The 22,086-nt window shown below is 40.3% G+C and overlaps 1 protein-coding gene across 1 annotated transcript in view; it reads left to right on the top strand.

The window, feature by feature from the left end:
* Window positions 1-6,464: 6,464 nt before the first annotated feature.
* TENM2 (teneurin transmembrane protein 2) overlaps window positions 6,465-22,086 on the top strand; it is a 616,650-nt gene continuing 601,028 nt past the window's right edge. The window contains exon 1 of the mRNA XM_039701625.1: window positions 6,465-6,663. The gene's annotated coding sequence lies outside the window, so the exon portion shown is untranslated. The remainder of the gene's footprint in view (window positions 6,664-22,086) is intronic.

Here is a 22,086-nt window from a genome sequence, read left to right as displayed (position 1 = left end):
TTTCCTCACACAAAGTAGCTGATAACAGCTAAGTTCATCATCCCTCTTTCACAGAGAATTCAGGAAATCAGGCACTTAAACCACGACCTTCACAGAGAGAGGACTGTGTCATCCTCTTTAGTCAGTAGCAAAAAAAGGGCTCTGATCCTGAATGGAGTTGTTGGATTTTGTCAGAAGATAAATTAAGCAGCTGAATACTTTTGTGTGCTTGTATGGAAGTTCTTTTCAAGGAAATACTTTGCATTAAAAGAGGGCACAAGAAGGCACAGAATATAAAAATTAGCAATGAAAGATGGGGCCAAATTAAGGTTGAACAGAGCAAAAGTAAAATTAACTAACAGCTTCCTTAAAGCCCTGTCCCTAATATTTAATTATTTCATTAAATTACTGTGCAATGCCAAAGAATTCATACTACCTCTTGGAAAAAAATGTTATCCCAATTCTGAACATTTATGTTGGTTTATTATTATCTAGTATTTTTCATTCTCTTGATAGTTCTTGTGTACTAAGAAAAGGAAAAAAATATTGTTCTCACTTAATGGTAAGTGAGCCTATGAAAGCTAAAATATTCACTGATCTGTGAAAGTATTTTTAGACAACAAATTCCACTTTCCCCACCCTCTAATTCCTCCCTCTGTCTCCAGAGTGGTCTTATTTAAAAGGAACAAATTCTGTTGGTGAAGTTTGCATTGGCAGTTCATATAGAGGTAGACATGTATCACTCAGAAGGTAAATTGTCACAATCTGCACGTCCTGTTTATGTATTGGACACTTCTAGTTTTGCCTTGGTTTTGGTTTTTTTGTTTTGTTCTGTTTCTTTGGGGTTTTTTGTGTGTGTGTTTTTGGGGTTTTTTTTTTCCTTGGTGGGGGGGGGGGGGGTGTTTGGTTTTTTTTGTTTGTTTGTTGTTCGGAGGTTTTTTTCTCATCACTGTGTCCCCAATAATTCCTTGCATTTTCACATGCACCTTCCAGTTCACAAGGCTCACTGCTGAAGCAGACTGCATTGCTTTTGAGGCTGGCTTCAAATCTTGGACTGACTGAAGTAATTTCAATCTTATGTAAAATAGCTACTTCATCCTTTACACTTTCCTACTTGCCTTTTTTTATTTCTCTGTATAATGTTCCAGATATTTTATTCTACCACTTCTTGTGGTAAACCAATTTAAGGACCTTTCACTTAGACTAGGTACTAGAACTGTCTGTGTGTGGTGCCATTTACCTAAAATCAGCCTCATTCCATCTTGTGCAGTGTGTGTCTGTGGGGTACCTCATCCACACCAACACCACTTCAGGCAGAGCTGAGCTAAAACCACTCCTGACATCAGAAATAAATGTTGAATTTATCCTCAGCTCGCTTTGTCAGTGAACTCATTGTTGCTATCCAGAACACCCCCTGACCTCCATGGTTTTTATCATAATCACCTGGTGGTATTTTCTCCCACTCTCAAAAACCATATACAGATAAGTACACAAAGCAAATAGTTTTTCTTAATGTAATGGCTACAACCTCTCAGTAATTGCAGCAGGAATGCAAGTGAAACTGTTCATCCTCTGTGGTGTCAGAGTCATTAAAATGGCTGAGAGAATTAACATTGCAATTACACTCAGACAGGAGCTTGCCAAACCAAACTGAGGAACAGTGACCAACTGTATCTTCCATTAATGTTACAACAGCAACGACAATACTCGGATTTCAGTATTTGGGAACTGGCATCTAAAAAGTCATTGGAAACCAGTATGACTCCAGTAACTGGGTGGGCCAGATGAAGGTAAGAGACTTGGGTCCTGCCTCAAAGAGTAAGAAAGGCCCTGCTATTTGTGTCTTTAGTTTAACAATTGTATGAGTGGTTTAGGATTATCACATAAACATTCTTAGCACAGTAACTGCTCTGGAAGCAGGGCATCCTACTGACTCTTTAACAGTAACACCCAGTTTTAACACCCACAATGTGTTTTTTCCTGAGAGCTGAACAATTTAAACACAAAAAATATTCTCAGTGACTGGTGAATTCTCCTCTTGGTCAGCCAGATGAGTGAAGAGTAATCATTTTTTTCCAGCTGGCACTAATCCACTTTACACTTCGTTGACAGACATATTCTTCCAAATTTCTTTCAACTATTTGTGGTCAGCTATAGGGAAAAAAGAGGTCAGGTGTGTCAGTTCAGAGTTTGTTGTGTACAGAACACAAACCGTGGCACACAGGTGGTATTCTGGTGAGTTTTGCATCCACTAGGGATGGCTGTGCATACTGAACGTGCTCATTTGCAGACAGCAATTCCTCAAAGTACAACAGCATTCCATGCCTATAAAAGTATTCACATTTTCTTAACTTTCCAGTGAGCAGGTGGAAAGACTTTCTATCTTTTTTTTTCCCCTCTTCTTCTTCCAAACTTCAACTTTGTTGATGGCTTTGCATTGTTGAGAGCTGTTCAAGCACATAGCAAGTGGCGTTCTACCTGCTCAGTGCTTCCATTTGAGCCACTTCAAAGACAGGCTATCATTCTTACAATGATAAGAATAAGGCTGCCTATAAAAGGGAAGGGAAAAAAAAGGCTAAAGAGACTGGAAACTACCTGAAAATACTAGCACAATTTCAACACCTTTCTTTTCTTTTTGTCTGATGAATTACACACAGCTTCTGGCAATATTTAGGGGGGGACACAAACTCCCCTTCTGCAATGTCAAACATACACCACACTTACTCAATTACAAAAGAAAATTCCAGTGTGTTAAAATTCTGTATCATGCCACTCCTTCTCTGCTAGGTGCTCACTACATGATACAGAGCTACTTCTCCCCTACCATGGTGTGGTTACTTTCTTGGAACAGAGAGATAATCACATGGGTATTTTTAAATTATTATTACTTTTTCCATTATTTATTACTATGCAATTGCAGACATAGGATTAAGAATAAAAACTGGACATTTAAATCAGGTGCAGTTGCATGACTGACTAATGATATTGAAGTATATATAATAAAGGTAGGAAATGGTACCAATTAATTAAAATAATCCTCTTTTCAACACATTAAAACATTTGAGAAATATTGTTCAGGAAGATAAGCTCTCTCTTTATTCTGAAGAGTCCATGTTGTTACAATGGATCATTGCATTTCACAATTTCCAGCTTACAGGGTTGGAAAAAATTATGGTTATCAGCTGCAGTGACCTCTTGTGTGATGCCAGTCAGAACTTCCCTCAGGTAACCACTCCTTCAATCCTATAACTTACATTTGAGATGCAATATAACTGTCAGAAAGATCCTATTTTGAATCTAAGCAAGACCAGAATGCACAATACATAGGTAAAATGTTCCTATTACTAACAAGCTGCACTCCTAAAATTTCACTTTCATTGTACAATGTATTTATATAGCATCAGCTTCCAGAAATCCTTTTATCATGCCTGTTTTGATCAAGCTATAGCAGTGTGTGTGGTGGAGAACCTACATACTAATAGAGAAATAATGATGTATAGGGACACACTCAAAAATCAGCTGTTCCAGGTTAGAAAATTCAAACGTGCTTAAAAGGCAAGGGGACAGGCATCCAGCAGTTACCGCCAGTAAACTGCTAATCTTTCTTGTTGCCTCCTTTCTTCTTTCCTTTCAAATCACACTGAAGGTCAATTTTTCAAAGAAGTGTGAAAAGAGAGAGCCATGGCCCTTCTGAAAGTGGACAAGATGCTCTCCTGTCAGCAGGCTCTGTAAGTGACAAGGTGATTCTGAGAGAGCCCCTGAAGGCATTGAGGGCTGGAGCTGGTAACATGTGCAGGCTCCAGGCTGTGCCTTTTCAGCTCAGCCATGGAGCACTGGCTGATGCAGCAACAGCAACGGGGCAGAGACACAGCTGCAGTCTCATTCCTCAAGCACCTGAAGAAAAAAGAAAAAGAAAAAAAGCTGAAGAAATACACTTATATTCACTTCAGATTTGCTGCCTGGAACTTGTTTTGAAGGTTTCCTCCAAAGAATTAAACAGAGCTAATGTATTTAAAATCTGCTAAAGGAGGAGCAGCCTATGGTCACCATTTACTGACTAATCCGGTAGTTAGAGACCTAACCCAAGAAATTAGGTGTTTGGGTTACTCTCTGCAGGCTCATGAATATTCACTGCCACTCCCAGGAGAATACCCTTACCTGCAGATAAAAGGGATAGGAACAAACCTGTCTTCCACTGAAGCTGTACCACCACATCTAAAGGAATCCAAGATCAATTTAAACAGAGAACAAGAGGAAGAGAAAGCATGGTTCCCTATTTTCTGTTAGGACACTCACTTTAGAGATAAGACACAGTTATTCTTCTAAAACTTACATTAATTGTCTCTCAGATATTCTGGATTTATATAGTTAACATTAATCCTGAATGTGGACACAAAGCCAGTATTCCCACATTGGTCTTATGATACTGCCTCAACATGTAACTTCTGTTTTTGTTTTTTTTAATACTCTCTGCCACTCCCAACTGTCATCTTCACTAACCCAGAACATTGAGAGCATGTACTCAGTTATTCACCAGGACAAACGAATGCTGCTTATAGTAAACTGACTTCCAGAAAACAATCCCCAAGCCTGAAATGTCACCCTTGTTCTTTTTCACTAGATGCCTGACCTTGACTTCACCAGCTCTGCTGAACAAATGAGGCCACCTTACCAAGGCAACTGGGTTGGTCTGTGCCATTAACCCATATCCATCATAATTGACCAGCAACAAACCCTTGCTGCATGGCATTTAATAAGCCATTTGCTTGTTCTCTCTCAAATCACTGGTCTGTTTAAGTAGCTTTGTAATATTCTGTATGCTGCTCCAATGAGGTGAAGATTTCCAGGTATCTTTAGATTGTATGAGCTGAATTAATTCTGAATTTTGTTAATTTGCCTAATCATCATAAGCATCAAGTCAAATGTTTTATGGACTGCTATTGTAGACTTTCCATTACCTTTTTCACTGACACTTGCATCCATCATAATGTAGTTTGACAAACTTTACTTCCAAGCTCAGTGTAATTCTGTCTTTCTTTCCTGATAGGAACACTAATTATTTAACTGCAACAGTATTTTTAAGACTTCTCTAGCATTCATTTTTGCAATCTAGTTTATTTTCAAGCAGAAATGTTATTTCCAGTAAAATGACTGCCACAGTATATCTGTACACACGTTTCTCTGCAGAATCAACACATCACCACACATACATTAAAATCTTGACCACAGCTTTAGAGACAAGGACATATCTTGAAATCTGTGAAATGCCGTGGAAAGAGATGAGGCCAGGGAGAAGTTGTAGTTCTGTGGATCTTCTTCTCTCCTGTGAATAGATGCAGTCCTCGAGCGACAACATTGCATGTAATTTACCAAGCTCTACCAGTATGCTCAACTCTCCCCTTTTCTCAATTAACCTTGAAAAGCTGAGAGATGCTTCCCTGCTGGTTTCTGGATTGCCCCTTAAAACTCTTGCTCTTTGTTGACAGTTACAGAACTACAGTTGCAGTTGGAAAATTAACTCTGCTGTAGTTTCTCTTTAATCAGAAATTCACAATGCACTTTCTCCAACTACAGCAAATCCAGTGTTTTCCAGTTTGCTGCATTTCTCTACAGGGATTTTCTATGGTATGGAATAGCCATGAAGTCGATCTGTGGCACTGCTAGCCCTGCTGCTGTGCACTGCCCATGTCCCAGGCTCCTTTTCCCTGCTCTTTCTGATTCCTGGTTAATTTCAGTTGCTACTTTCCCCCTCGGCCTTGCCAAAAACATGTACAAAGTTTTACAGGTTGCCATCAGCTTGTGCCTTGTACTTTGTCACTCTCTTGTTTCCCGAGTGTTTCCTTTGCTTTAACACTTCTGTTTTGGTGGTCTGACAGATGTGTAGCAATGTGGAGGGAGAAATTAAAGGTTAAATAATAGTCAACGTTTAATTATTTCAGAGAAAAGATAACTACTCTGCGCACAATTTGGAAGTAATGTTATATAGAACACGATGATTGAGGCTAAAGCAATTCTGTTCTGCAGAAGTGACAACAGTTGTTGGAACGGTTCTAACTCGTGGCAAGAAGATGGAAGCGATTTTTTAACAGTTCTATTTTTTTTTTTTTCCCCCTCTTGCCCAGATTTTGTTGGTGCCTCCGCGCGCTCCTCGGGCTGCGCAGCGGCGGCATCGGGAAGGAACCCCTCACTCCCCTCCCGATCCGCATCCCCTCCTGACCCGCATCCCCTCCCGGCCCGCACGGCCCCGACGGGGCGAGCATCCCGCCGCCGGAGACCCGGGGCATCCCCGCCTCCCGCGCCTCTGCGGCAGCGCCCGGCCGGGGCAGCGGCCCGCCGTGCGCAGGGACGCTCAAGGGAACAAGGGAGCAAGGACACATGTGCTGCTGCTGGCGGCGGCGCCGCTCCCGGCCCCGGGAGCCTCTCCGAGCTGCCCGGAGCCTCCCGGAGCCTCCCCGAGCTTCTGCTGCCGCCCGGAGCTTCCCCGGGCTTCTGCTGCTGCTGCTGCCGCCCGGCGCTCCGCTCGTGTCAGCAGGGACGGGACGCGCGGCGAGAGCAGAGCGAAGGCGGGGAAGGGCAGGGAAGGAAGGGGTGTCCCCTCCTCACTGAAGGAATCCGCACCGGTGCGAAGTTATCGCCCAGAGACGGTGAGAGGCGCTCGGGCTGCTCAACCTGCCGCCGCTGCTGGTAAATGCTCTTCACTTCTCACTTGCCGACATGCCCGGGGCTCTCCTCCCCGCTCCGCGCTCGGCAGAGCCGCAGCGCTCGGGGCTCCGTGGCGCCGGCATCCCCCGCTGAAATTGCGCTGGTGGAGTTGACAAGTTGGGATGTGCGTGTGAGTGTGTGTGTGCGTCTGTGTGTCTATGTGTCTGTGTGTCTGTGTGTCAGTGTCAGCCCGCGGGCTGTGCCGAGCCGCGGAATTCAGCACTTGGAGAGGTCATCAGTTGCACGAGTTCCAGGCAAGGAGGATTCTCTGTGCCTCCGCAATAACTGCCGCCTTTCTGCCCATTAATCCTCATCCTTAACCGCTGGTATTTCTTATATTTTCACCGTGTTTTAATGTTGTCTTTGCTTTTTTTAAGCTGCTGGGGTTTAATTTGTTTATTTACTTTCTTTTCCCCTTTTCTTCCGAGATTGTAGTACAATGTTATTATTTATTTCTTCAGTGTTTGCCAACAGTGTGGGAAGGTATCGCTGATTCAGAAACTATTGTCCACAGTGCGTCTCGGCTAGGAGCAGGCAGCAATAGGAGAAGGCAGGCATTTGTATTCCCTAAGGGAATTAAAAAAAAAAAAAAAAAAAAAAAAAAAGCTGCTTTGCATCACTGCCGCAGATTTGCGGGGAGCACTGAGGGACGGTGATATTTTGTTGTTTGCGAAGATAATAAACACCGAAGCGCTTTGGTGTTTCACGCACAACCCTGCGATTGAGCTGTTTGGGAATTGCTGTGGATAATAAATTGCTGGCTGTGGAGGCAGGGATTGCTGGCATGTATCACATCCAGCGCTCAGACAATGTACCAGCGTGTGCTGACACCGGAGCGCGTCCCTACTACACCTGCCGTGGAGTGGCACTTTGACAAGAGCCTGCTTTGTCTCCTGCATACACCCAGACTGAAATTTAAATAAGGTGCGAATTGAGCTCTTAACTCCCTGTCTTTGAACCAGACTCCTTTTTCAACACTTCTTGTCAGGATTCTTGTGTAAACATCTATTTGTAGCGATTTCGGGAGATTTAATACTACTGTGTCTTAATATGTGCTTTTATGCCTTTTTTATTACTTCATGCTTAAGTGTTCTGTCCTTCTAAAAGGCTCAGAATGAAATGGCAAATACTGTCTGTGTGTGTATGTATGTGTGTGCATAAATATTTAAATATTTGTATATAATGTTTGGCTTGTACTTGTTTAAATTTACAGAATCTTGTATTATGTGGAGGAAACAGGTATTATAACAGAATTAAAATACAGAAACACAGAATTAAAGGAGACTTTGTTTGTAAGGTTTAGTTGTGTAGTTAGAAGATTATGTAAGATCAAAGACATTCAAAATGCATGTGTCCTAGAGAAGTAAAGTGTAGAAGTAGCAGCATTCTAGCAATTTAAGAAAATAAAGCTTTGCTGTAACAATACAGAATGCAAGCTGTCAATAAGTCTCTGTAGCCATCCAACATCCTCACAGGGCACTTTATGGAATGCTGCTTAAAACCTGCTGTAATTAAACCACAGTCTCTGTTAAGGGCAGAGTTGATGAAAGAGTAGCATCACCTGTTAGTGTGGTTACTTGAGGTAAGTGTAATAGTTTACAGTGGTTGTACAGACTCAAAAGTTTTTCTTCAAACTTCGGAGGAATTGGGAAGGGTGGTTCTTTTTTAAAGACATTTGTATTTGTCATTCAGCTGGTACAGAACCACTGTACAGAATAACAACTGGTCTTTTCTAAGGAGCTTATTTATATAAGTGCTAGGTAAAGTCAGTTTTTACAAGGGGATGACAACCTAATGATAAGGGACATTTCTTGCTTTGTCAAGATTTAAAATATATACAAACAATGTATTTGAGCATCATTTTCCTGTGCCTTAGCAAAACAGTGACCAGATTGATGATTAATTTGGTTTGGCCCATATGCTGAGGTTCCTAGTTGCTGAGTAATAAATAAAAACTAGTCTTACATTACACCCATATAGATTGTGTGGTATTCAAAAAGCCAACTGTGAGGACTGAGCATTAATTCATTTTAAGAGGAAAACTTTTCTAGCTGTGGTTTCTTAGTGTCCTGGCAATGCCTGAGAACTCAAAGTAATTTTTAATCCAATTATTAACACGTTTAAAGCATGTTTTTGAAAGAAAAAGTTTTGGTCCAGATAATATTTGAATTTTTATTCTGCTTTTAAAATAAACATTTCTATTAAGACAGTGCTCACAGGAAACAATAACATTTTAGTCCTCTACATGCTTATTTTTTATAGGGATAATTAAAATAATGGTCTTTCTGTGTCATTAGATTTTAACTGCTTGTGTAGCGTGGGGAGAATTAACACGTGAGCATCACTAGTAATGTTTTCCTGTAATTAAACTGAACTGTATTTTCATGTGTAATATTTCACAGTAAAAGTAAAAGCTGCAGGAAAGAATTAAGGAGATGCTTTCTCTTATTAGGTCACAGAGATTACCAGAGGTTATTCATTTGAGGGGGCTAATAGTTGCATTTCTTTGCCTTTTTAAAGAACAGTTTAATTTCTGATATATATATATATATATATATACACACACACATCATCTTTTCATACATAGACATGGTTTTGGCATTTTCCTGTCAAATACTGACATTTTTGTTTCTGCAGTCAAAGTAAATTTCCTGTGAACAGCTTTACTGTTAGAGTAAGTCATGGTGTTAGCTGTATTAGTGATTGTGGGCTTAAAATTATTTAGAACAACCTAGAAAAGGGAAAATGTTGAGTTCAATCAGGTCCAATGTCTAGACTTTCTTGTCTGAGAGGTCAAACTAAACTGAAGGTCAAATTAGATGAAGATAAAGCTCTGGCCACTATTAGAGTACTCAAGTCAATATACCAATGTTTGAAAACCTGTTTTGTGTTTGTTTGCATTTTACTGTGAATTTAATCCCTCAGTCCTTAATGTTTTTGGCAAAAGATGCCCACAGGAGTCCATGATTTAAGATAAGACCAAAAAATTATTGGGCTGATGCTTTAAACAATAATATTATTTCATATAAATGGATAGTTCTAAAAAGTTTGCCCTTCCTTGCCCTGGATCTGTAATAGAAAATACAACCTTACAATATAAATTAAATTCATTTCTACTAAACTAATTAAGATAAGAGATGTTTTAGTCCTTACTTGCTCTTTCAGGAGGTTAATATTTAATGGAAATGGCAAGTTTTTTCCCATGCCTTTTTTTTTTTAACTATGCTTTACTTACAATTTCACAAGATCCTTATCAGGAAGAGCAGTTTTGTATAATACTCACTGTGCTACAACAGAGAAGAAGTTTTTGCTGATACTCAGTACAAGTAGAGCTGGTCCCCACTTTGTGACCGGAGGTGTCACATCCCAGAGCCTTCATGCCAACTGATGGTGACTCATCTTTCTAATTTCTTCCTGCACAAAGCAGCTCCTGCACAGAGTGCTCTTAGTGAAGTATGAAATGACTCTGGCTGTGTCACCCTGCTCCAGCCACAGGCGGGTCCAGCTCTGTATCCTGCCTGTGTCTGCAGCCTCGAGGAGCCCCAGCCTCTCCTGCTGCTCGGAGAGTGGAGCGTGTTCCCTGCAGCACAGCCTCCCCTAATCCACCCGGGATTGAAAAGAGACTCTGGGCCATTCTCTGTTAGCTCAATTTTGTCTCACAATTATTGGTCTGCAGTGGGATCCCATAATGCTGGGAAGTTCAAATACATTGTTTTAAATCCACCTTGCCGACTAACTCAATATCATCAGACTTTTCGGATAAGCAGGAAGCGTGCTAAGCTAGATATTATTCATTTTTTATTATTTTTAAATAGGTGCTTTTTAGTTGAATTGATTGACATTCAGTGCCAAATAGTAATAAATTGTCTACTTTCATCTTTATTGCTGAGCATTAATAACCCAGTAGTCATCCAAACAGGGATGTAATTATAAGATTTTTAGTGACAAGCTGCACGACATTGCATTACAAACTTTTATGTTTAGCTGAGCAGGTTGGGAATGGATACATGGTGCACACACTGCTTTACACCAGTGGCTGTATTCAGACTCATTCTGGGCAATAGTCAGGGAAATAACTGATCTTAAGCCATGCCTGTTTCTTTCTCTCAGGAACAGGTTTTATAGAAGATACATTTTAATCTCTGATGAATGGAAATAAAGTTTCACTGAAGCAGGGTGGTTTAGCTTTGGGGATTTTTTGGTTTGTGATTATTTGCTTTGAGTTGTTTTGGTTTTAACTATAATGCAGCTCAATATGGTGAAATTAAGAACAGAGTACCACCCTTTTTGATATTGGATAATATGGTCGTCGTCTTTTTTTTTTTTTTTTTGTTCTGTAGAGACTTCATAGCCAAAACACATTTAGGCAAAATATTAACTGTAACCATTCAGAACTACAAATATATGTTAAAATAGTGTAAAATACATATGTAGATGCTCTTGGAGGATTTTCTTAGTAGTTTGGGTCACGCTGCCCTTACCTTTAATAGCAGCCTTCAAAGCTTTGAATTGGTCTCAGTTCTCCAGATGTATTTGTTGTTTCTCATCCCACACAGGCAAGGAAAACACCAAGGCTTGTTCAGAGGGTGGTGCAAGGCTAAAATCCTTAACGAGCATATCAGTGAAACCCTTGAGGAGAACAGGAATAGCTCCTGGGTTCAGTCTGTGTGGGACATGGCACGTGGAGAACGTGGATGGCCAGCCCTGGACCTGTGCATTGGAAGAGGCACCTGAGCAATGGTTTAATCTCAGCTGCTGCCTGGCAGGAGCAGATTTGTTTCAGGTGCCGTTTGGGGAGCAGTGAAAGTGACAGAAACAAAACTGTCTTCTGCTGCTCGTCCTGGGCGGTGTCAGGGCACAGGGACAGCAGCCAGTGTCAGTGTTTTGAACCAGACCCAGAGGAGCTTTTCCCACCAGTGTGCACGGGTACAAAAGCTGAGCCTGTCTCCAGGTGAGTGCTTCTGTGCCTCCTGGGAACTTTTGGGTGTGTTCCCTTAACAGGGTGGTTTCTTTTTTTTACTTACTATTCCTTTTGGTGATAATTTTTAGGGAAGTCACCTTTCCTCAACAATTGAGTTAGGAGTGTTGGTTCTGCTGTGGTTTTGAGTGGCCCTGTACAGTGTTGTCAGCAGTGTTGTAGAAAATTACCTTGTAGTAAGTTTAAGAGGTGTGGGTAACTGTATGTAAGTGGAACCTATAAAAATTCTTTTATTAAGCCATTGTGTAGGAGTGTAGGGCTTAGATGTAAAACAGCAAAATACAGCAAGTCCTACTAAATATAAATAATAGATTTTTCCAAGGCTTTTCCTGAGTGTAATTGCCTAGTGACTTTTAATCTCTCTAAAAAAAGGAAAATAAGTTATCATAATAGTGTACTCCAAAATTGTACCAGATACTAAACCAATGGTAAGTACCTTTTCCAACAATTACAACAACAACAAAAAATTAATATTTAGAAAGGCAGAATACCAGATACTGAAATATAACCATAACACTAGAGAAAAGCTTTCTGGTCTTGAAAATAAAGTTCACTTTACTTGCCAGTGTTTCAGGAAATACTGTGTTTGATTCAGATTCTGGAGGTAAAATGAGTCACCTGAAATAAAGTAAATATTAAATTCCCCCTAGTATATAAAAATACATTCCCTATGGAGAAGTGTTATACACTTCATGCTTGCCACATTAAATGAGTTTTCTGAACCAAATAAAACAAGTGGTGTGCAGCTCTGCTGTCACTGTGTAGATACATAATTGGCCATTACCAGAGATTTAAACATTTTAAAAATATGTATACTTTTCATCCTAGTTCCTAATTACAAAAGTTGTAGGGTTGGATGTGCATATGCAGGCTCTTGGTGTGTTTGGTTTTGGGTCTGTGGTCAGGGACATTCAGAAAGTTGTGGTCTTTCAGGAGGTGGTAAGAACATAGTCTGGAACATAGACCTTTCTCTTATGGGATGTTTTCTAGGGTGGGCATTTCTCCTGACTTTTCTCCATTTGACACAGAAAATATTTTCACACTGTCTATGGTTTTTGGGAGAGTGAGCTGTAGCTGGTTTCTGGTTTCCCATGAAAACATACAAATGTGAGCATCACAAAAATAAGCCTTGAAAAAAAAAGGGTAGGGAAATAGTTTTCTACTTCAACATAGCTAATAGCATTGAAATCAAAAGGGTTATTATTGGCTCCCACAAAAAAGATTTTTTGGCAGACCCTTCCAATCACAGTAAAGTTTTAGGCAAATCTTATTTATAGAAGAATATTTAGTGAGTTGAAACTTGATACATTTAACTACAGCTCTGAGTTAACACAAAACTACCATGGAAGTGGATTAGCAATTTTAATACTCTTGTAGCAATTTGACTTGTTTGTGGTATTTCTATAACATGTACAGTTACCCAAAACATGACTGAGGTAAGGTAAACATACTTGTGACACATTGGGGTCTAGCTTGCAATGAAGGTAGAGAAAATTCCCATAGTGAATGGCTTTGATCTGTTCCTTCTGGTTTGGGAACCTGTGGTCTAAATATCAGGTGAAGAACACACAAAAACACTGTTAGGGGATACTATTGAGAGTGAGGCAATACAGAAGAGGTTTTTAAAGAAAGTTTACTGTTTAATGATGAGTGAGTGCCTATAAGATGATGAAAAAAATCCTGTTAGCTGTACTCTTAAGTTCAGTTCTTAATGCCCTTCTGGACTTGGTCTTGAATCTCTGTCTGTGGAAAATCCTTGAGAAAAAAAAAGGACTATAAAAGTATTTCTGTCAAGTCACCTGAAATAAGTGCATATGTTTGGTAGTTGAGTCTTTTCAGGAAAGATTTATGGGAAGTGGACTGTCAGGTAGATTATTAATAATCTAAAAGGCAAGGATAGTAATAAAGATTTGTGTTATAGCCTTGGCTACAAAAGGAACTAAACCTTTTTTGTTTTAGCAGAGAAATCAGGTTGCTTTACTTCTCTCCCTGCATACAGACTAACCTGAGTCTTGTCTTTCCCCTGTCTCTTCAGCTTCTTGTTGTGGGCACAGAGCAGCCTGAGCAAAAGTCTCTTAGTGCAGTGCTAAATTTGGAGGTCACAGCTTTACTAACCAATTCTGAAGTATGTGGTATTGCAGTGCAAATCCTAGCTGACACCAGTGGCCTCAGCTGTGGAGTAAAGAATAAGCTGTGCAGCTGTCTTTTCTTTCAGCTTTTCTACCTGCTAAGGAATGCTGACTGAAATCCAGAACATTGTCACCTTCTTTCCTCTGTGCAACATACCTGAGGCTGAGAGATGACACGAGAGCAGAGCTGCACAAAACATATTTCAGAATCATGGCAGTGGCCAGGACCAGTGCTGAAGCACAATTTGCTGCAACATTTTTTTCCTAGGCTATCAAAGTCACAATTATTTCAGTACTCCTTATAGAGCAGGCCCTCTGGAAATATCATCATGGTACTTTGTTTCAGCATTGCAGGGCAAAGGAGAGACAGAGATCACGATGTGCATAACCAAAATGCCTTGCACAGGAACAAAGCTGAGATAGTGAATCCTCAATGGGTTGCTGTCATCACTCTCTTCCTCCTGCTCCCTTCAGATCATTCCCCAGCAAGGTGCTACCCCTAGCTTCACCAGCCTGCCTATAAACAGCAGCCGCTTTCCCTCTGGGTCATGAAGAAGGGGAGAAGGAGAAAAATACAGGGAAAAAAGTAACCTGAAGAATGCGTCAGCTGCCCTGGGGTGTGTCTTGGTCCCTCAGAGCGTACCTGGGGCCGTGGCTGCAGCAGTGCATGGCTGTTCTGGGTGAGCACCTGCGAGACCCCGCGCCTGCCTCGCAGCGGCGCAGGGAAGAGCTGGCAGCTCCTCTGGTGCTGTGTCCCTTGTTGTGTTTCCAGGGAGGATTAGTAACTAATGAGTGGAATGAGAGAGAGCTTTCCCTTGGCTTTCACAAACAGATGTCACTGCTGGAGAGAAGAAGTGGTGAGAGGTGAGGAGAACCTGTGGATTGCCTGTGGAGTATTTATTCTTCTATTGAAGCTCTAATTACCTTACTGCAACTCTCCTTCCATCTCTCCAGTAATCCCAGAGGCCTCTGTAAGTTCCTCCAGTTCAGCTGGCATTCTGTGTCAGCTACCTCCAGGCTTAAATTGCCTTTCTTTTTCCTTTAAAGGAGGAGTAATCACTTCCCTCTGTTTCTTAGTCCAAAATATAAGCCCTTAATAGATTTCTCTTTTACAGAGCAGCTTATGCATTACCTCCATGCCTGCCACTCTCCCCATCACCTTCACTGACTGTGAACATTGGAATTTATACATTATCAGTTCTGTAGATCTTAAATTTGCAGTTGTACCCCAACTGTGAACATTGGAATTTATACATTATCAGTTCTACCCCAGGAATTTATACATTATCAGTTGTACCCCAGTTAGCTTTAGGCCAGTTTCCAGATGACCTTTTCCCACACAAGGATACTGGGATGGAGAGATCTGTGTCGTTCTCTGTCTCAGCCTCGTTCTCTTTGTCGTTCTCAGTCTGCTTGGGAAAACTCAGAATTGGGAGTCTGTTGATACTCCCCACATTGATGCTCATTCCCTACTTGCCTGGTGGCTCCTTGCAAAGGAGACAGCCTTTCTCATTCCTCTGCTCTTGCAGAAGAGAAGCACTATGAAGTGTGGGGCTTAGATCCTTTGTAAAGCTGCTATGATTGCTGCATTGTTCTGTCTCCATTTACCAAAGGTTTTCCATCTTGCCCTGGGCACAAAAGAGTCTCTGATTATTGTAAATTTCCTGGCCCCTGGAATGAAGTGTTAGAAGTCTGATGTATAGTCAGACTATACTGGGTTAGTCCTTGTCAGGAGGAAACCTGGTGGGTATTTAAAAATATTTAAGCAGCTTTTTTGAAAACAAGTAACTCATCCCATGTATTATAGAATAGGAATATCTTTAAATTTGCAATATAAAAATACTTTGATAAAATGGCAGTTAAGCCTGAATTAGATAAGTTTAACTACTAGGGTCTGATCCTGAAAATAGTAATTATTGCCCTGCTGTTGTTCAAATGACTGAGCATGGGAAAGGATCACCTGCTTAGGGCAGCCTCTGCTAGAACGCATTTTTCCTATTGTTGTCCATTTGCAGTTTAATTTATACATTTTAAAGAAGGACACTTATAAGATGGTTAGATGCCACTTCAATTCTGCTAATGAAATGCTGTTTTGTATTTAATATTGGCACAGCAGAACCTATCATTTATAGCTAGTAGGTATTATTTTCAAACTAAGCAGAAAGAAACATATATATGAGCTTGAACTTGTGGTAGCTGAAGTTTATTTATGCCTTGCAGTGATTGTAGTGACTTGGGATCGAGCCTTGCTTATCCATGCTACAGTTTTAGCTGGGTAGGGAGGCTCACTTGTTTCTAGGTGTTTTTCTTTATAGAAAAAGTGAAACAAATGAGGCTTGGCACCACACATTGCAAAAAGAATTGCTGAGGTTAAAGAAAAAGGTGCTCAATATTTGGTTTGAGATTGCTTTCCATTTAGGCAGTGTGAGCAGAAGTGAAACCAGGGGCTCTCATGGTAGTTCAAGAGCAGCTATGTGCTACTCCATCTGTGTCTTGCCTTGTTTGCAAAAAAGGATCTTGGCAGGCATGGCAGATGGAAGCACTATGGCTGGTGTGCTGTTTCCTGGGCCAGATAGTAAACTAGAAAAAATGTTCTTTAAAAATGTATTGCTCTCTTCCTCTTTATATCACTTACCTACTCTACACTTAAGTCTGGCACAGCCGGATGAAAAGCTCTGGGATCTAAGCTCCATAACCAAGGGTTATCTGACTTAGTTCAGTCAATTCATGAATATTTTGGACTGTAATTCCCCAAATGTATTATGAATGCATCTGTCTGTGTCAGAAGTCATAGTAACCTAAATAAATAATGGTTGGGTTATTTATTTTCTGTGTCAGGTGGTGGTCATTTATGTCATGACCCTAAAAAGAATCTCTTTGGTTGGGATAGTGGTACTTTTTCTACCTTCACCTTCCTTTTTCCCCACTTCCCTACCCTGCTCCTCTCAGCCATGACATTGCTGGGGAAGGTTTTACAAGTACAGTTTAAAGTTTGGAGGTGACTAATTATCCTATTGCCAGAAGTTATATGTGTACTCAGTGCCATTTCTTCTGTTTGTGTGAACTCTTATTTGTGTCCACTACCAGTAGATTATAGCTAAATGCTGAATGTTAGGAATTGATGTGTTTTCCCACTTTGATTACTTGCAGATCCATAGAGCTGTTTATTCATCTTCTCTACTTAGCAATTATTTAACATCCCAGTTTGCTCACATAGTAAATCTGTAATAGCTTTTTGTATTATGGAAAACAATCCTTTCTTGAGTAAGGAAACAGTGCTGCAGGATAAGCTAATGTATTGAAAAATAAGTTTATTCTCCACTTAGAAAAAGGGCTGTTGCAGTCCTGCAGATAAGGGTCTGCATCTGCTGCCTCTGAAGAGCAGACAAAATTCTGCTGGCCCCTTCAGCACTCAGCTCACAAACTGTGCTGTCCTTCCAGCCCTGCCTTAGTGGGTGCATTTGGGAGCTGGATTTACTACCTGAAATGTGTCAGTTTTGTGGAAAGATGTGTGCCTTTGGGTTTGCTAATTACATACCTTTTGCAATTGTAATTTTTTTTCGTTTGTTTCTAATTGCGAATGTTTCAATTAGAAAGTGTTTTGGAAGATGATAGAAATTGGATGATGTTCTAGTAGTGTAGGAGGGAAAAAATTAATCCAGTTTTTAATTTCAGATAAACAGCTTTATTATAGAGGCTATCTTCTCTCTTTGTGATTAGTCTGAACATGGACAAGAGTATTTTGAAAAAAAAACCCCTAAGCTGGCTGTATTATTTTGGAATGTGGAAGCAGGATGGCCCATTCACTGATTGCTTTTAGCCCATTATGGAACCATATTCTTCTTTCAATTACCAAGGTTCAGGTTTGGTCAAATAACGTTTAGCCAGTTTAGCCCTTCTCTGTAAAATCTTCCAAGGCCGAAATCCTTTAGTGAGCGGGGTTGGATGTGCCTCCCTGCTCACCAGGGCTGTGCCAGATACAGGTGCCAGAAGTACCTGTGCTTCCCCCAAAATAAAACTGGATGGCAGCACTAAAATCCCAGTGCTACCTTGTTTCCCATGTCCTCATCACCTCTGAAGTCCTGTGTTGACTAAAAGCTGAAATTCTGGAATACAAGAGCTGAGTTTTTTAACTCATGGGACACACCTGACAAGGAATATTTCAGTCTTCTCCTCCTACTTAATCCATTATCCCCCTGAATAATGGAATACAGGGGAATAATGGAATACTGTGGTTCACAGTGAAATATGGTGTTTCAATGGGAAGCATGTTTTTGGGAAAACTGAGTAAGTTAGATCTTGGAGCTGTCTGCTTTTCTTAAGTGGTTTATTTATAGCTGTCCCTGAGTCTGTTGCCTGTGAGTTATCAAAGACTTTGCAAGATTAATTTGCAGTTTCATTGCAGAGAGTAGCTTCTTTCACCATGAGACAGACTTCCCCCCACCCCCCCTTTCCTGTGTCTGTGTGTTACAGTTAAGGACACTGTTATCTTCTCTTTTGAGTGCCATGACCTACAATGGCTGAGACATTATTCCTACATGGAAACATAGCCAGAAAAGGAATGCTTAACCTGGCTGCTCACTTCCCCCAGCTACCATTTCACAGCTTTGGGTTCTGTTCACCACAGTTTTGAGGTCCACAGGACTTCTCAGACCTTCTTACCCTTCTTCTTTTCCCACTTTCTTGCAGGAATTCTAGCTCAGAAAGATTATTTGTTCTTTACCCCAGTTGGCACAGTTCAGTTCGTGTACCCTTTGAACAACCCTGCTCTCTGTGGGACTTCCTTAAAGCTTTCACCAAGTGAGGCTGAGGTTAAAAATTAGAGAAAAGAAATAAACCCCAAACCCCAAATCCCCTTTCAAATGATAATAGTAAAGCACAGTATATCTGCAGTGGCTGTGAAATCCTCACCATTACTGATATTACAGTACAGACTAGCCAGCCATCCATCTGGGATGATAGCATTACCATTGATACTGTCCTGCATGAAGGGGACACATTAGACAACTTTGCAGTGGGGATCTCTCCCAGCTGTATTTTTCTGCAATGTACTGGACTAGCAGTTCATAATAGAAATAGGTAGATTTAAAGAGATATCTACCAAAAACCCTCCAACTTTTTTCCAGGTGTGTTTCTTAGAAATCAAAAGTATTTCTCAAGCGACTGAACTGGAATTTTGAGTTAGGACAGCTGAAAACATGGATAGTTAGAGCAGGGTAAAAATTTTGTTCCTGGATGCAAAAATCCTTGCAATGACAAGATAGGATATTGTGTTGTTTCCATTAAACACATTTTTTTCCTTTTCAGGCTTCCTATCTAAGCAAGCCCTTACTGTATGGAAAGAAGCTAAGATTGTAAGATAACTGTTTTACTGAGCTGTTCTGTTCATGCTGCAGCAGCCTTTTAACTACAAAGATGAAATTTTGCAGTAATAAGTGTCTGTATATCCCAGAAAATTCATTTGGCATCATGTATCCTAAGAACAGTGTCCAAAGAGCTGCTGAGACTTCACCAAGTGCCATGTAAATACAATGACAATGTCCTTACTTGGTGACAGACCTGATGTGAGAAACAAAAGCCCAGAAAATTAGCTCATGATTTACATCATACAGGGACACTGTGAGGAGAGGATAATAGGAGCAAAGTCTTCATGGTAGTCCCTGGCACGCACATGAAATGGAGCGAGATGAAAGATTTAAGCTATAATAGCTTAGTGAGGGGATGCCCTGCCTCTCTCCTTGTTTCCCTGTATTGCATCAGTACTGATCTTTTTAAAAGTGGAAATAGGTGCCCTCTGTGACTACCACTGTATCAGTACTGCAGAACAGCTCCTTGAACTCTGAATTCCACTGAGGTATCCCCAGATGCCCTAGATACTGCTGAGGCTTTCCCTAGAAAACAAAATAGCTCAGGAAAAATGACCGATTATCCAGGCTGGCATAACCTTCCCACATACTTTTCAAATATAAATTACAGTGGAATTAGCAAGTAAAATATTGGATATTGTCTCTTTTAATGCTGTCCTTTGAAATTAATGGTAATGATGATTCCCCAGTCTGGAGTACATGGTAGTGGCTTTCTAGTGACTAATTGCCTCAGTCAGTAATGTAATAGATTTTTGCAACATGATAATGAAGGAAATTCTAATGAAGGTCAGATAGCAAATGGCTACTGAATTGTTAGTTTAAAAAAATCTGTCAAAATGTGTAATAATTTCTTCAGTTTTTTTAGGAAGGCTTTTTGACCCTTGGTGACAGACCTGTGCTCATTAAAGGTATTTCAATGATTTTGTGGGAAAACCAGACCTATTCTGTCAGGCTCTTGAAGAAGGGAATTAATGCTGCTTATCTTGATGCATGATGTTGAGGTCCAGCTGGATTTCCAGACCTTTTAGGGGAGAGGCCTTTTTGAAGCTGCCAGTGCAGGCAGGGCTGTGAAGTCTCACTGTGCTGGCTGAGCAGCCATCGTGGACAGCTCCGTGGTGTGGTGCAAGGGGAGAGAGAGATCACTGTGCAAAGACAAATGTTCCCCTCTACATGCCTTCACTGGAGATGAGTAAATCAGCCACTTAGTGATGCAAGAATACCTGCCTTTCAGACACTTTTGGCTTTGCCAGTTTGCGGGGTTTTTTTGTCTGCAATATTGCGAGCTGTTAGAGCTGTGGGATTCTGCAGGGGGTCGTGGCAGTGTTGATTTGGATTAATGGATGAGGCTTTTCATGTTCAGGTAGAGGACTTTGACAAGGACATTGGAAGGAATGTGTCATGTCTTGTAAACAATCTTGGAAATGCATTTCTAAATTGTGGCTAAAATCAAATGTGTTATTGTAGAATATTTTCCCCTCATTTGCATTTGTGAATCATTCATCTGTTTATCATCAGCTGGTGGTATTTCTGTAGTAAGTGAGTTTCCATTAGAGAACTCACGATGAAGCTGCCTTTTCCTGTGATTGAGTAGTTTAGAGTGAAGGTAATACTACAAAAGTATATTTCAAGTGAAGACTTGGTCAGCAATCCTACATAAAACCCTTGCTTCTCAGAATGTGTTTTCGAGAAGCACTACACCACACAGGCTTTTATTTTGTTCTTGTGTTGAGATAACTTTGTTTGGCTTTTAGAAGGATATGCATGTATACATATGATTTCCTTCAAAAAGATGTGGGTGTGGGTAGTTTCTGATTATTGGTTCCATGAAGATGGAAAAGAAAGTCTCAGATTTGTGTTAAAAGGAGGTATTGGCCATAAGATTATTATTGAATTGAATAACTCCTATCATGTCTATTGAGCTTTTTAATACTAAAATATTGTTGCCTAGTTTGAGATTGGTATCTGAAAATTAGAAAGGAATACAGATATTTTCTATTTTTAAAAATACTCTAAGTCTTCATCAGATACTAAGAGACTTCTAATAATTGATTAAAAAATCTTTTTTATTCAATGTATTGGAAAAGAGGGTTATGCCTTACTTCCAGATATAAAACAAAATTACAATATAGTACAAAGTACAGTATAGCATTTGATTATACTACATGTGCAAAATATTGTATTAAGATTAGGTTTTTTCAAATTAAAAATAAATCAGGTTAAAGCTACTGCAGAAAAAATATCTGTGTACTTCAGTATGTTTCATTTAGCAATATGTTTCATTTTGTTCTAGCAAAACTCGGCAAATGAATTCATGCAATCTGCAAGTCTTAAATAATTTTACTATGTTAGAGAATTTAGAAAAAAACCTTAAAGCTTTATTAATTTAGTTTCTCATTTTCAAAAACATTTCTCCCTTTAATTTGCTTCTCTGTTACACTTTCACAATATGCATTTTTGGGGTAAAACCCATCTGAACAGAATTCTCATACATGTTCAGCGTAGCGATTATTTCTGCGCAGTGACTGTTAAAGCCTTGATTATGCTGTGGGAAAAATGTAATAAAGTTACCTAGTTCCTCTTCTGAGAAGGAAGAGCTGTTGTGTTCTTAATAAGTTTGGTGTGGTGCTTATGGAGCTTTCTGAGGTGAGATGTAAAGCAGGAAATTTCTATATTGTTTAGCTGCTGCACTGAAGGTTACAAATTCGTTTGCTTGTTGCAGCTATGCAGAGTGACAGCAATGCAGGTTAGAGGGCACAGAGTTAATGGTCCTGCTGGCTCTGAATTGGTTATGGTCCTAATCTCTGTGATTTTTCTTGTCTGTGATGCAGAAAACCAGAGAACGTGTTTTGTCTGTTGAGCAGTTCACACTGCTGCCTGATGACCAAGGCATGTCAAAACCAATTGCATAACATGGTGTTATCTGATATTTACC

The sequence above is a fragment of the Passer montanus genome, unplaced genomic scaffold (assembly GCF_014805655.1).
Source record: "Passer montanus isolate IOZ18808 unplaced genomic scaffold, ASM1480565v1 scaffold15, whole genome shotgun sequence".
In the NCBI taxonomy this organism is placed as follows: Eukaryota; Metazoa; Chordata; class Aves; order Passeriformes; family Passeridae; genus Passer; species Passer montanus.
Note: the sequence above shows the minus strand (reverse complement) of the source record. Positions and strands in the feature narration are given on the sequence as shown.